We start from the raw sequence: 16,100 nt of genomic DNA, 5'->3' as shown, positions 1-16,100 counted from the left end.
ATATTTAAGGATACCTTTTCAGTCTTCATTACAATTCTATTAGTTTATATATATATATATATATATATATATATATATATATATATATATATATATATATATATATATATATATATATATATATACACGGAGTAAAAGATCACGAGTATGCATCATAACTGAACGAGGGTTAGTAATCTACAGTGTTAGCAACATCTTTATAAATTCATCATGGTAAATCCTTTTACTCACCGAGTAATGACACCGACTAACAAAGCCCACTATAAGGTTCCACTATAAGTTTTAAACCACAAATGTATCAATTTGGTTTGCACAATATTTTTTCACAATAATAATATGGTCATAACCACTTATAATCCTCTTATAAGAAATTACAACTAGTGCATTTTGTGTTAATTCAAATATTACTTATACTAGTCATCATATATAGACTTTACGGTACCTTACTTTGATTATATTCAAGATGATCAAATTCCTATCCATCTTATCTAAGTAAATTTAGTTATGTCCATTTTGGTATATTTTAATTTTCCTCTCTAATGCTAACCCAATGTATTTTATACTATATATATATATATATCTATATATCTATAGGCTTAGGCTCTTTATAATTCGATATTACAAATCATCAATATAGGTTCACACCGTTTCGCTTTTGTATACAATCATGGAACTTCTCCCTTTTGTACTCATATACATATTGACTATTTCAAACTTGCCATGTCATTATGATACAGTTACTTTCTTGTGAATAAGATCATGTCCACCTCTTTCACCACCAATTATTCTGATATGTTGGTTATATAAATTCTGATGGATTATTACTATACAATGGTTCCATTCCAACCTAGGGGTAGTTGGTTACCCTATCGTCCCTTCTTACTGTATCCTTACGTGTCATCACAACAAGGAAATATTTCTTACCTTATCTTCCTGATAGCCTATAACTAGTGGCCTATTTATTTGGCTTCATCATACTTTACAAACCACAATCAGTAAATGCTACCAAATTCTAGGGAAATTATTTCAACTTACTACTTCAGTAGTAAATATTATCTTGTCCTTTACGTAACTGGACATCATTACTTTCATGTCACTTATTGATCATTTCCTGTAAAAATCAAGATTCCATAATTCAATTGTTTTTTTTTAAATGGTATTCTTCTCCTTTGATCTTTCCTCACTAGATTACTGAGGCTAGAAATGCATGCTCGTAGTATTGGAAGCATTTAATAGTAGAATCATGCAAAAATTAACTAAAACTAACCTACCAAATACACCACCTTTCTTACCATCATTCCTTTATGACATGCCTCGCTCATGAGGCTTCTCAATTCCATTTTTTTCTTAATTTATTTAATAGGAGGTTCACATACCTTTTTATTCTATAACTTATTGATCATGGTATCTAGAATTTCCCAGTGTTTTTGAGGTATAAATGGCTATGGGATCTTCCTTTGCTGGCAACTCCCATGCTAGAGAGTCTGTCTTTACTCATGTTAGTGTCAATTTCTTCACACTTCCATCGGTGATCAAATTAATCTTTTTCATGCATATTAGGTGTCCCATTCGATCAGTTGCATTTCATTAGGTCATGGATCAACTTATGGTGGTGGTTTCATGTCAGTTTCCCTCATGACATCCACTTGCTAACCTATTTACACATTTTTTTTAGTCATTCACACTCATTGTTTAGACCCATTAGACGTTAGGGTTTGCCAATCATGCTCAAATAAAGAGGTCACTAGGCACATGAATGTTCATAAAGTCATAAGATTACTTCTGGTATGCTCAAAGAATCTTTTTCACCTCAAAACTCTGTTTTGAAGTGAAAACAGAGTATTTTTTTATTTTAATGATTTTCATGTAAATTCAATTATTTTTATACGTAATAAGCACTCAATAGCTATTTCTAGTCACCATGCCAATTCCTGCCACTACAAAAGCAAAAGTATCAAGACTTCGGTCCATCAAATTGCCAAGAAAAAGTGTCCAACCTCAAACTGAAAAACAGAGTTTTTGAAAAAGTTACCAAGACTTTAGAAAAGTGGGTTTGAAATGAAGAAAGATTAAAGTGTAAGGTATATAAAGAAAAATCATGATAGAAAGTCATTGCATTTTAAAAAAGGTCAAGTGGAGAGCTAAAATCGCATTTTGAAGGAAGGGTGAGCAAAAGGGAAGAAAAATCGAAATTTGGTGCAAGTTTGGCTTGCGCTGCACATTGGGAGCACGACGCTATGCATAAGTCACTTTTCTCCTTCAATTAAAATACACTGGCATTGTGCATTAGGCCAGCGTGTGCATTGGGTGGACCATGCTGCGCATTGAGCTGCCAAGGTTCTAATTCACCCAAATTCATCCTCCGTCAACTCTTTTGTTGCATTCACATCCTAGCAAGTAAGTGTAAATACATCCTGAGCTTAAATAGGGTTTTTCATGTTTGTTTCATGATTTTTTCTTCTTAAATGTCAAACCCTAGCTTACCTCTATACTCTATTTCACATCATTCCAAAACCACAATCCCTTGTCCCTTTTCCCAACTTCATTGCACTAGAACTACCCCTTGATTCTATTTTTCCTTTCCCTATTTTCTCTAAGAAACTAATCCCCTTTATCAAACCCTAAGTCCCTCATACATCAAAACCCTAGCTCCCCAAATCCTTCCCTTCATTCCCTTACCTCATCTCATTATTATTGTTCCATTTACAAAATCTCTTCATACTCACCTTTTAGTTCCCACTTATTATCCATTATTCACCATATCATCACCACATTATCTCATAGAGACAAGCATGGAAAGAGGCAATGAATCAGATTTTGAAGAGGACGCGCTTAGTGATAGCTCAAGAGAAAGAAATTTACAGCAAAGGAAGCCTCACAAAGGTGGAAAAATTATCACGGAGGAACCTATCAGCATGAGTGAACTCCTTGCTTGCCCACTAGCCACCACATGTTTCAGATATCAGTCCTGTTTTGAGTTTTGTGAAATGGTTGAGAGGGTCAAATTTCACCATGAGTTAGCAAGGCAGTTTTTGATAAACATGGATAAGAATATGGTACATCTTGTTGGGGTAAACTTCACTCTTTCGCCAACTATCATTGCAAAGGCCACAAGATTTCTAGATGTAGGGGAAAAGTGGAATAAAAGGAAAAATATTAGTAAGCAACATTATGAGCCTTATCTTAGGGCCAAGTACCATGGAAAACTCAGCAGGGTGTTTCCTTTTAAATTCCTCAAGGACTAGTATGTTCCACTCATGAAACTTATCATTAAATACTTTACATGTGAGGGTAGGTTCTCCAGCCTTTATTCCTACCACATCAGATTTCTCATGCACTTCACCAGGGTCAGAATGATGAACATCCCTTATTTTATATGCAAAAACATAGAGAGGATGACAGTGATTGCAAAGAGAAAACCATATCCATAGCAACTCAATAGAATTTATCATTTTTCTGTCATTAAAATTATTGTTTTGCATCAACTCACTCAGTTTGGAATGCCATCGGAAACTTTCATTACCCATGAGTGCTTAAGGGGCCGCAAATATTTTAAGATCCCTAAGAGGAAGGTGAACCTTCCAGGCAACAAAAGGAGCTGAAAATAAAATAGAGGAGGTCCTTGTGTTTTTCACCTATAAGAGAGGCACAAGGAAGCGTTTTGTTGTTGCCAGGTGAGTACTATCTCCACCGGGGGTGGAAGGGGTCTCATTTTCTTCACCAGACCATAGGCAAACGCTATCTTAATAGGGGGTGGAAGGGGCTTTGCCTTCTTCTCTAGCTATACAGGTTGGCCAATAGTCAAAGAGCAGAGACAAAGGGAAGCAAAAGATGCATGAGGAGAGCCCTACTGAAGGGCAAGATAGAGAGTTTACTTTGATTGAGGAGGATGTCACTGACTTGGGCTCTCAAGGCTCAAGAATTAAGGACATGATTATCAAAGAGAAGGAGGCTGAAATACAAGCCTTATCACTTAACCTTGAGAGGGCCAAATGGATCATTAACTATCTTGAGCAAGAAAACAAACAATTTACAGATAAGCAAGCTATTATGGAGCTGTAGATGATTAAGGAAGATAGGGAAGAGGCAAAGAAGGCAAAGGTCAAAATGACCTCCCTTGAGCAAGAAATTGAGAATGACCGAGAAACTTGGTTAGAGATGGTGAACATTCACCTTGAGAAGTTGCTAGAGAAGGCGAGTGAAGAAAAGAAAATGCTTTGCCATATGGCCTATCATTATTTGACCCGGAATAGAATATGCAACATAAGGATTAAGAAACTTAAGGCAAGACTAAGGAGGGCCTTAAAAAGCAAAGGGAAGGATGAAAAGATCAACATTTTGGCTGATGTGATTTTAGCCCAACAAAGTAACCCATGATGCAGCTTTGAGCCAAAAATGGGAAAATTTTGAGACAATTTTGTCATTTTTCAATTTTTTAATTAGAAACACAGAAAATTCCGGCTGATGCACAGTGCCACTGGTGCTCTGCATTAAATTAGTGCATCCTTTTGAAAAATGGATTATAGATTTGGATTCATATTTAAAATTTAAGCAAACCTAGAAAGTTTCATCAATTTTGGAGAAGATCTTGGCCACCAAAAGGGCAAAAAACACTCAAACAATGCCCTCTCTGCCACTTTTTGGACCCACAGGGAGTAGTATTTGGATAATTGATGTTTGAAGGGGAAAATCAACTCCAAATTGGAAAATTCAAAGTGTTCAAGAAACTACTGGACAAGAAAATTTTCCGAACAAGCTATATTGGGCCTAATTTGGATGAGTGGAAGGCCTCCAAAAGCTTCGCTAAAGTGGTGTTTCACATTAGGCTTAGGGCACTGTGCATCAGACAATTTTTTGTCAATTTTGCCTAAAAGTCAAATTTTGTCTAGTTTCTTCAGCAGTTGACTTCTTCTTCTTGTCTTGGTAAATTTTGCATGGTAAATGATGTAATATGATGTAAATATTGATGAAAAACACTTTATGAGGTGGATACATCAAGTCAAAAGTGGTTTTGAACTGAGTGTATCAGTTTCCTTAATTTTAGAGTTAAGTTGTTCCACTGCCTATTTTCTTGTTCCTAGTTTAGATGTTGTTGAAACAACTCCTTGACTCATGGATTCGACCCCGGATGAATATCATGAGTTGTTTGATGCCTATATTATGCTTTCTCTTAGTCATTTGTAAAGGTTGGACTTTGGTAGAAGTGGTGGCACTCATTGAAAAATTGTATCAGCAGTTTGGCAAGGAATAAAACGAGGTTTCACAACTATTTTTGTGGGATTCTTGTGACAGTGAGTTTATGTATTGTTTCTTTTTTGTAATGAGTTTTTCTTGTTTTTTATATGTATCCAAATCCATCTTTCTCTTCTAAAACTAAATGAATCAAGGTGAATGGACAAAATACACTGTTGTGCTTTGTCTTTGGAATGCATTTGGTTTTCAATGTTTTCAACTGTTTGAAGAGGATTCATAGTTTTTTATGCCCTCCTCAACTCCTCAGCTATCTTAATCTACCATCTTAATACATTTCTACTACATAAACCCTTGTTTACCTCACCCCACATAACATGATTGTATCCTTGAGTTGATTTCCCGAACCCAATTTGCCTTCTCCAATTGATCCAGTAACCAAAACCTAAAAATCAAACCAGAAACCCTGAGCTGCTATACCTAGCCTAAAATCTACATTAAATTCAGTCATCTCAAGCCCTAATTTCCAGTATCCTAATTGAGATTGATAAGGAGAGAGCCCTCTCCCAACCTGGTATGGATAGCTACAAGGTTGAGTGTGGTTTGATGTTACCCTAGACCTGCCTTCCTTCAGCCTGAGGTAAATCTAGGCCCTAAAATAGTGGCGACCATACTGGGGAGAACTGAAATATATTACCCCAATACTTTTAAAACAAAATTCTAGACTTTTGGATGATAGGTTTAGAATTCATTAGGCTGAAAATATTGTAATGTCCATTTGAATTTGGGGGAAAAATCAAACACACTGACTTCAAGAAGATACACAAGGACCAATCCTGATCCTGATCCTCCTCCCGTGTTTGAAAATCCTAATCTCATTTCAAGAATACTCACGCAATAAAGTTCATTGAGTCCTAGATCAGTTTTCAGATCTCATTCATGCCGAGTCGAGTTTCAATATCTTGAAGATCTCCCTTTTGAAAAACATTTTGATCTTTCTTTGTTTGAAACCAAATCTAAAACTGCGATTGATGATACCATTTTAAATCTGCAATTTGTTGAAGACCTTGAAAACGAAAGGGCAAATAGATCAATTGATGATTATATCTTAAATTCTCTTCAATCATCCATTGTAGCTACCAATATCCCTGAGCTTCTAGAATCAACATCTGCTACTCTTGGTTCATCTACTTTCTCATCTAGTTCTGAGGTTCATTCTCAACCTCAGTTTATCCCTACCCTTCCCATTCAACCTAGCATATCTGATCAGAGATCTGTCACCTCTACTCCTCCTTCAACCCCTCAAACACCCATCACATTGACTGCCCTTGTTGTTATAAATCCTCCTATTTCCCCAAGGCTAGTTTCCAATCCACCTCGAGTAATGGCTGCCAGATATGCACCTCTCATTTTGCCACAGAACTTGGATGTTATGCCTGCTAATTACCAAAGTAAGATACCATTGTTTGATGCTACTCAAGGTATCACAGCACAACAGCATGTTGACAGGATGAAAAACTTCTTTGATCTTCATGAGGTAGATGAAGAAAATGTTACCATGCGATTATTTGTGCAGAGTTTTGGAGGCGAAGTTAAAAAGTGGTTCAAAGCACTACCCACAGGAACTATCAATACATTGCCAGTTCTCCATAGACAATTCTTGGATTGTTGGGAGATAAAGAAAAATCCACTACAAATTCTTTCCGAGTATGAAAATATAAAGAGGAATGTTGGTGAAAGTGTTCAGGATTATTGTGTGAGCTTCAATATTGTTTCTAATGCTATTCCAGTTGATATCAAGCCACCAATGGGGTTGGCTTTGATAAAATTTCCCGATGGTTTTGATCCTGACATGGCATACCAATTGAGAGAACGAGATCCTACTACATTGGAGGATATGCAGAAAAATGTCATGAGTGTGGAGGCAAATTTGCTAGCTAAAAGAGCTAGGATGAAGACCGAAAAGAAAGTGACCATAAAGGAAGAGGCTTCTTCCTCAGATGTAAAGGTTGATCATTTGCTTCGTAAAATTGAGAAAATGTTTGACAGATTGACAATTGCAGATAAGCCCAAGGCACCAATCAGAAATCCAAATTTCTGCGGTCAGCAGCAACCACAATTTAGGATCAAATAGTGGGAGCAAAGAGCACAAGATCAATCAACACAGCAACAAATCAAAACACCTCTACAGCAAAATTATGTGCATGGCCGAGAGTCAGAGGATGATGAAGATCCAATAGGAGAGGAAAATCACCTTTTTATAGCAGATGCTTTGCCTATCTATATCATGGAGGATGAGGAATATTCAAAGATCTCAGCTATATAGAAAGATGAGGATTTTATAATAGCCAATGAAACAATCCTGGAAGAAGAATCAGATGAATATCAGATGGGATATATGAATGCACTGACAGAGCAGCAAAGACAGTATTCACTCAGGAGCAGGGATGTACCAATCAATCCGATCCAAAAGTGAAAGGAAGCAGCACAGTGTAAGAACGATCCTTCAAACGTTTAGAAAAAAGGAAAGGAGCGAGTAGATCCTACTTCCAACAAAGTAAATTTGCAAATGAGAAGACAAATCAGCCAAGTATAGCAAAGGAAAAGCCTGAAAAGAAGGATTCTCTCGTCAAAGAGGTAGATAAAAGTACAACCTTTAGCTTAGAGAATGAGATTGCTACGTTAAAAGTGTCAATACCTCTCACGGAATTAATGAAGAATAACAGTTATAAGAGTCAAGTGTCAAAGATTTTGAATGTAGATTCCCCATCTAATATGGTTAACATGGAGGATGACCAACCCGAGCTTATTTTTGGTCCTGCATTAGAAGGCCAATCTGAGGATAATGAAGTACCCCCATTTTACATCAACCTTAGAATGCATTAGTATGTCTTGCACAATGCCAAGTTTGAATCAGGAGCATCCCACAATCTGATGCCAAAGGCAATTATGGAAAAATTGGGTCTCAACATCACTCGTAAATATCATGATCTTTATTCTTTTTTATTCCAGTAGGGTCAGATGTATTGGTCTCATCAAGGATTTGGTTGTGACTTTAGATCAGATTCCAACAAAGAATGTTCTCATGGATGTAGTTGCGGCAGACATTCCCCCTAGATTTGGCATTCTTTTATCTAGGTCATGGGGTGCAAAACTGAAAGGGACATTGCAAATAGACTTCTCCTATGCCACTATTCCCCTGTTTGGTCAGCAGAGAAAATTATATAGGGAGAAGAAGATGAAGCATATGATCACAAGCAAGGAGAAACCTTTGAATCATCCAATTAATGTTGTACATACAAAGTTAGAATCTTTTGTTCTTTATTCAGATAGTTGTTTTAATGATGTAAATAGCTAGTTAGTTGAAGTGGGAGATGTTCCAAAGATAACAAAAAATTTCAGGGTAGTACTTGATCAAGAAAGATAAAATCTTGCAAGTACCGCTGAGCAATCTATGTTCTGACAACAGTATAAAATTGATGGACAGTAGCCAAAGGTAGAAGAGTAGGCAGAATTCCAGCACTTAGAGGAAGAAGCCACTTTATGGAGTATGGATTTCGATGGAGCAGTAGGTAAGGATGGTGTAGGTATTGGGATTTGGATACACAGCCCTATTTTCCTACCAAATAAAGTCCCAAACAATGTAAGAATTTGTTCATATAAATTGGCGTTTGATTTTTCTAACAACGAAGCCGAGTATGAGGCACTGATTGCAAGGTTGAAGATACTCAAGAAGTTGAATGCAAAGAGAATTTTAGTTTATGGAGACTCAGAGTTAGTAATAAAACAAGTTAAGGGTGAATACCAAGCCAAACATCCATGAATGAGGGTTTACTATAATGAAATTTTAGATATTTTAAGGATGTTTCCAAATTATACCTTGACATGTGTCCCTCATACACAAAATGTCATTGAAGATTCTCTTGCTATAGCTGCAAGCAATTTGAAGATCCCAATGAATTCAAACAATAAGTTTGAAATTCATGTGAAGCATGCCCAGTTGTTCCTGATAATCTAAGATATTGGCAGGTGTTTCAGGATGACAAAGAAATTGATGATTTTCTACAAAATGAAGGCAAGTATAAAGACACCTCTATAGATGGTGAGCAAGATGATGGTGAACCAGAAATAGAGGTAAATCAGATGGAAGTCTTACAGTTGAAAGATAATGTTATTCCTAAAGGTCTTATACCTTTAGAGGAACTATTTGATCAAGATGATGTAGCTCGAAATCCAAGCTTAGTGCCGACCGAGAAGGGTGTTGAAGATGTAAATATTGGAACAGCCGAGAATCCAAAGATGGTGAAGTTGTCAAAGGCATTATCTCCTCAGGTAAAAGCTAAATACATTAGTTTACTATCTTCATTTTCTGATGTATTTTCTTGGGACTATATAGACATAAAGGAGTATGACAAAAATATAATCCAGCATATAATTATCATTAAGCCAAATCAAAAACCATTCCGCCAAAAGTTGAGAAGGATAAATCCGAGGTTGTTGCCATGAATAGAAAAATAGGTAAATCAATTGTACAAGGCTAGTATAATCATTCCGATCAGATTTTCAAATTGGATCTCCAATCTAGCTCTTGTGAGGAAGAAGACAAATGAGATCATATTGTGCATATATTTCAAAAATTTGAATAAAGTGTAATTAAAAGATAACTACCCACTGCCAAAAATGGACCACATTCTCCAGAGAGTAGTTGGAGCATCACGTATGTCGCTGCTCGATGGATATTCAGGCTACAATCAAATTTTGGTGCATGAAGATGACAGGGACAAGACAACATTCACCACTCCTTGGGGAACATTCAACTATCCCAAGATGCCATTTGGTTTAAAGAATGTTGGGGCAACATTTTAGTGTGGCATGGACATTGCCCTCACAAATGAAAAAGATGTGTTTTTAGTAGTATATCTTGATGATTTGACTGTCTTTTCAAATTCAGATGAAGAGCATCTTTACCATCTAAATTTTTTTTTTTAGCATTGCAGAAAATATGGAATATTACTCAATCCCAAAAAGAGCCTTTTTGTTGTGGATGAAGGGAAGCTACTCAGTCACATAATATCAAAAGAAGGAATCTGCATCGTTCCTACAAGGGTGGAAGCTATACAGAAGATAGATTATCCTTGTAATAAGAAAGAGATCCAAGCGTTTAATGGTAATATGAATTTCTTATGTCGATTTGTGCCTAATCTAGCTAAACACTTGAGGGAAATTACTAATATGTTGAAGAAGGACAGTGTGGTTAAGTGGAATGAGGACACTATGAAGTCTTTTAACCTGCTAAAGTTGGCTCTATCTTCAACTCTAATTTTGATCAGTCCGGATTATTCATAGGATTTCATATTATTTTCATTCAGTTCTAAACATACTATGGTAGCAGTACTAATACAAAAAAGTGATCGACTCGAAAAACCAATTGCTTTTTTCAATTAGACAATTAGGGATGTAGCCTTGAAATACAACATCATTGAGTAGCAAGCTCTTGCCTTAGTTAAATCTTTGAAAAACTTCTGAGTATATATTCTGCACTTTCATATCCTTGCTTATGTCCCTAACACAACAGTGAAAGATGTTTTGGTACAAACAGATCCGGAAGGAAGGTGGGGAAAATGGATTGGAGCATTGCTAGAATATGACTTGGAGATGAAGCCTACAAAGCTAATCAAGGGGCAAGGTCTAGAAAAGTTAATGGTGGAGTCCAATCTACATGCATTAGATATAAATCTTATTGCAGCCATGTCTAAAGAAGAAGAAGATAGTTCTCTAATTCATGTATCTGAAATTTTTCTCCAATCTCCTTGGTATTCAAATATTGTATACGTGCTTCAGTGTCTTTCACCACCACTGGGGATGGCTAAATATAAAGGTAGAACTCTAAAACTTAAGGCTACTAAATTTTGCATTCTAAATAGTGCACTTTATTGGAAGGATCCGGGAGGCATTTTGCTGAATTGCTTAACTGAAGATGAAGCCCAGCAAGTGATGAGTGATTTTCATAAGGGAGACTATGGAGGTCTCTTATTTTAGAAGATGATGGCTAACAAAATTTTGAGAGCAGGTTATTACTGGCCTACCTTTTTTGCCGATGTTTACAAAACTGTCACAAGCTCTCATGAATGCCTGATTTTTCAGGGAAGAAGAAAGTTGTAGCCTATACCTCTCAAGCTAGTCAAAGTTAGTGCACCATTTCAACAATGGGGCCTTGATTTCATCGGAGAGATTGATCCCAGATCCTCAACTCCGCACAAGTGGATTTTGAAAGCAACAAATTATTTCACAAAGTGGATTGAGGCAATCCACACTTGGCAGGCCAAGGACTCGGTAATAATTCAGTTTCTTGAAACAAATATTATGTCACATTTTGGCTTTCCTAACAAACTTATTATAGATAACATAGCCGCTTTCAAGTCCAAAAAGATGATTGACTTTTGCAGCAATTACAAAATTACCTTAGGACATTCTACTACATATTATCTACAAGGTAATGGGTTGGTCGAATCCTCAAAAAAGTCATTGGTCAACATCATTAAAAAGCTATTGGAAACCAATAAGAAGAGCTGGCATAAAAAATTGGTTAATGCACTATGGGCTGATAGGGTGAGCCAAAAGAATTAAATAGGTATGTCTCCATTTGAGTTTGTATACGATATTGATACAGTATTCCCGACATCTCTTGCAGTCCCGGTTTTAAAACTTTTATAGGAGGCTAGTAGCAAGGAAGATCATTTTCAGCGGAGAATAAGTCAAATGATCCATTTACAGTAGATGAGAGAGGAATTTTTTCAAAATACCTTTATGCTGCTAAAGAGAATTAAAAATATTTATGATTGGAAAGTGAAGGCAAAAAAATTTCAGATTGAAGACATAGTGTTACGGTGGGATGCTAGAAACGAGGATAAAGGAAAGCACGGCAAGTTCGAGAACCTGTGGAAAGGACCATACATAATTGCTGCATATAGAGGGAAAAATTCTTTTCTACTCAAAGAAATGAATGGGGAAGATTGTCCAAGAGGTCCAATAAATGGTTGCCTTCTGAAACGATACTATCTCTAAGGAGTTTTCTGCTATCACATTTTTTCATTGTACATACCATTTTTTTCCTTTCAATGCAAAGTTTGCACTATCGCCATTCATTTAGCTTGGGACACGAAGTGAAGGCTATAAAGTTGAATGTCTAGCTTTAGTTTTCGAGTATTTAGTGTTAGTTTTTTGAGTTAGTCTCAATTGAGTCAGTTTAGCTATGAGTCTTGAGTCAAGGTGTTTTTTGGTGTTCTGAAGTTATTGACTCCATATTGCCCAATGGATGAAGGCACTTGTCTACTTTTCCAAAGCTCTATGGTTCTTGGCATCTCCTAGGAACTACCATCCCCATTGGACCCAATGTTAGTGTCAGTGTCTTCACACTTCCATCAGTGATCAAATTGCTCTTTTGCATGCATATTAGGTGTCTCATTCGATCAGCTGCATTCCATTAGGTCATGGATCAACTGATGGTAGTGGTTTCATGTCAGTTTCCCTCATGACATCCACCTGCTGACCTGTTTACACATTTTTTTAGTCATTCACAGTCATCCTGTTTCATTTCATGTATAACAACTAGTCCTAGGGTTTAGTCCCATTAGGTCTTAGGGTTTGTCAATCATGCTCAAATAAAGATGTAAGCAGGAACATGAAGGTTCATAAAGTCATATGATTACTTTTGATATGCTCAATAAATCTTTTTCACCTCAAAACTCTATTTTGAGGTGAAAACAAAGTATTTTTATATTATAATAATTTTCATGTAAATTCAATTACTTTTATATGTAATAAGCACTCAGCAACTATTCCTAGTCACCATGCCAATTCCTACCACTGCAAAAGAAAAAGTATCAAGACATGAGTCCATCAAATTGCCAAGAAAAAGAGTCAAACTTCACACTGAAAAACAGAGTTTTTGAAAAAGTTACCAAGACTTTAGAAAAGTGGGTTTGAAATGAAGAAATATTAAAGTGTAAGGTATATAAATCAAAATCATGATAGAAATTCATTTCATTGTAAAAAAGGTCAAGTGGAGAGCTAAAATCGCATTTCGAAGGAAGGGTGAGAAAAAAGGGAAGAAAAATTGAAATTTGGTGAAAGTTTGTCTGGTGCTGCGCTTTGGGAGCACGATGTTGTGCATCAAAAGGGCACTGCACATCAGTCACTTATCTTCTTCATTAAAATACACTGGCACTGCGCATTAGGCCAACGCTGCACATTGGGTGGCCCACGCTACACACTGGGCTGCCAAGGTTCTAATTCACCCAAATTCATCCTCCATCAACTCTTTTGCTACATTCACCTCGTAACAAGTAAGTGTAAATACATCCTAAGCTTAAATAGGGTTTTTCATGTTTGGTTCAAGATTTTTTCTTCCTGAAGGTCAAACCCTAGCTTGCCTCTATGCTCTATTTCACATCATTGCAAAACCACAATCCCTTGTCCCTTTTCCCAACTTCATTGCACTAAAACTACCCCTTGATTCTATTTTCCCTTTCCCTATTTTCTCTAAGAAGCTAAACCCCTTTATCAAACCCTAAGTCCATCATACATCAAAACCCTAGCTCCCCAAATCCTTCCCTTCATTCCCTTACCTCATCTCATTACTATTGTTCCATTTACAAAATCTCTTCATACTCACCTTTTCGTTCCCACTTATTATCCATTATTCACCATATCATCACCACATTATCTCATAGAGACAATCATGCAAAGAGGCAGTGAATCAGATTTTGAAGAGGACACGCTTAGTGATAGCTCAAGAGAAAGAAATTTGCAGCAAAGGAAGCCTCACAAAGGTGGAAAAATCATCAGGGAGGAACCTATCAACATGAGTGAACTCCTTGCTTTCCCACTAGCCACCACATGTTTCAGATATCAATCCTGTTTTGAGTTTTGTGAAATGGTTGAGATGGTCAAATTTCACCATGAGTTAGCAAGGCAGTCTGTGATAAACATGGATAACAATATGGTACATCTTGTTGGGGTAAACTTCACTCTTTCACCAATTATCATTACAAAGGCCACAAGAATTCCAGATGTAGGGGAAAAGTGGAACAAAAAGCAAAATATTAGTAAGCAACATTAAGAGCCTTATCTCAAAGCCAACTACCATGGCAAACTCAGTAGGGTGTTGCCTTTTAAATTCCTCGAGGACTCGTATGTTCCGCTCATGAAACTTATCATTAAATACTTTACATGTGAGGGTAGGATCTCCAGACTTTATGCCTACCACGTTAGATTTCTCATGCACTTCACTAGGGTCAGAATGATGAGCATCCCTTATTTTATATGCAAAAACATAAAGAGGATGATAGTGATTGCAAAGAGAAAACCATATCCACAAAAACCCAATAGCATTTATCATTTTTCTATCATCAAAATTATTATTTTGCATCATCTCACTCAGTTTGGAATGCCATGGGAAACTTTCATTACCCATGAGTGCTTCAAGGGGCCTCAAATATTTTCAGATCCCCAAGAGGAAGGTGAAACTTTCGGGCAACAAAAGGAACCCAAAAATAAAAAGAAGGAGGTTCATGTGTTTGTCACCTATGAGAGAGGTACAAGGAATCTTTTTGCTACTACCAGGCGAGTACTATCTCCACCGGGGGTGGAAGGGGTCTCATTTTCTTCACTAGACCATAGGAAAATGCTATCTTCACCAGGGGTGGAAGGGGATTTTCCTTCTTCTCCAGCTATATAGGTTGGCCAGTAGTCAAAGAGTAGAGAAAAAAGGAAGAAAAAGATGCATGAGGAGAGCCCTACTGAAGGGCAAGACAAAGAGTTTACTTTGATTGAGGAGGATGTCACTCACTTGGGCTCTCAAGGCTCAAGAATTAAGGACATGATTATCAAAGAGAAGGAGGTTGAAATACAAGCCTTATCACTTAACCTTGAGAGGCCCAAATGGATCACTAACTATCTTGAGCAGGAAAATAAACAATTGATAGATAAGCAAGCTATTATGGAGCTACAGATGATTATGGAAGATAGGAAAGAGGCAAAGAAGGTAAAGGTCAAAATGACCTCCCTTGAGCAAGAAATTGAGAATGACAGAGAAACTTGGTTAGAGAGGGTGAATATTCACCTTGATAAGTTGCTAGAGAAGGCCAATAAAGAAAAGAAAATGCTTCACCATATGGCCTATCATTATTTTACCTAGAATAGAATATGCAACATAAGGATTAAGCAACTTAAGGCAAGATTAAGGAGGGCCTTAAAAGGAAAAAAGAAGGATGAAAAGCTCAACATCTTGGCTGATGTGACTTTTGACCAAAAAAGTAACCCATGAGGAAGCTTTGAGACAAAATTGGGCAAATTTTGAGACAATTTTGTCATTTTCCAATTTTTGAATTAGAAACACAGAAAATTCCAACTAATGCACAGCGCCATTGGCACTGCGCATTGAATTAGTGCATCCTCTTGACAAATGGCTTATAGATCTGGATTCTGCATCAAAAAATAAGCGAACATAGAAAGTTTCATCAATTTTGGAGAAGATCTTGGCCACCAAAAGGGCAAAAAACACTCAAAAAATGCCCTCTCTGCCACTTTTTAGACCCACAGGAAGTAGTCTTGGGAGAATTGATGTTTGAAGCGGAAAATCAAAAACAAAGCAGAAAATTCAAAGTGTTCCAGAAACTAGACAGGAAGAGATTTCTAACAAGCTATCTTGGGCCTGATTTGGATGAGTGGAAGGCCTCCAAAACCTTCCCTAAAGTGGTGTTGCGCATGAGGCAATTTTTTGTCAATTTTGCCTAAAAGTCAAATTTTGCCTAGTTTCTTCAGCAATTGACTTTTTCTTCTTGTCTTGGCAAATTTTGCATGGTAAATGATGTAAATATTGATGGAAAACACTTGATAGGGTAGACACA

The sequence above is a fragment of the Pinus tabuliformis genome, chromosome J (assembly GCF_031772625.1).
Source record: "Pinus tabuliformis cultivar Carrire ecotype Pingquan chromosome J, CPIR1, whole genome shotgun sequence".
NCBI lineage: Eukaryota > Viridiplantae > Streptophyta > Pinopsida > Pinales > Pinaceae > Pinus > Pinus tabuliformis.
This window is presented reverse-complemented; position numbering follows the sequence as displayed.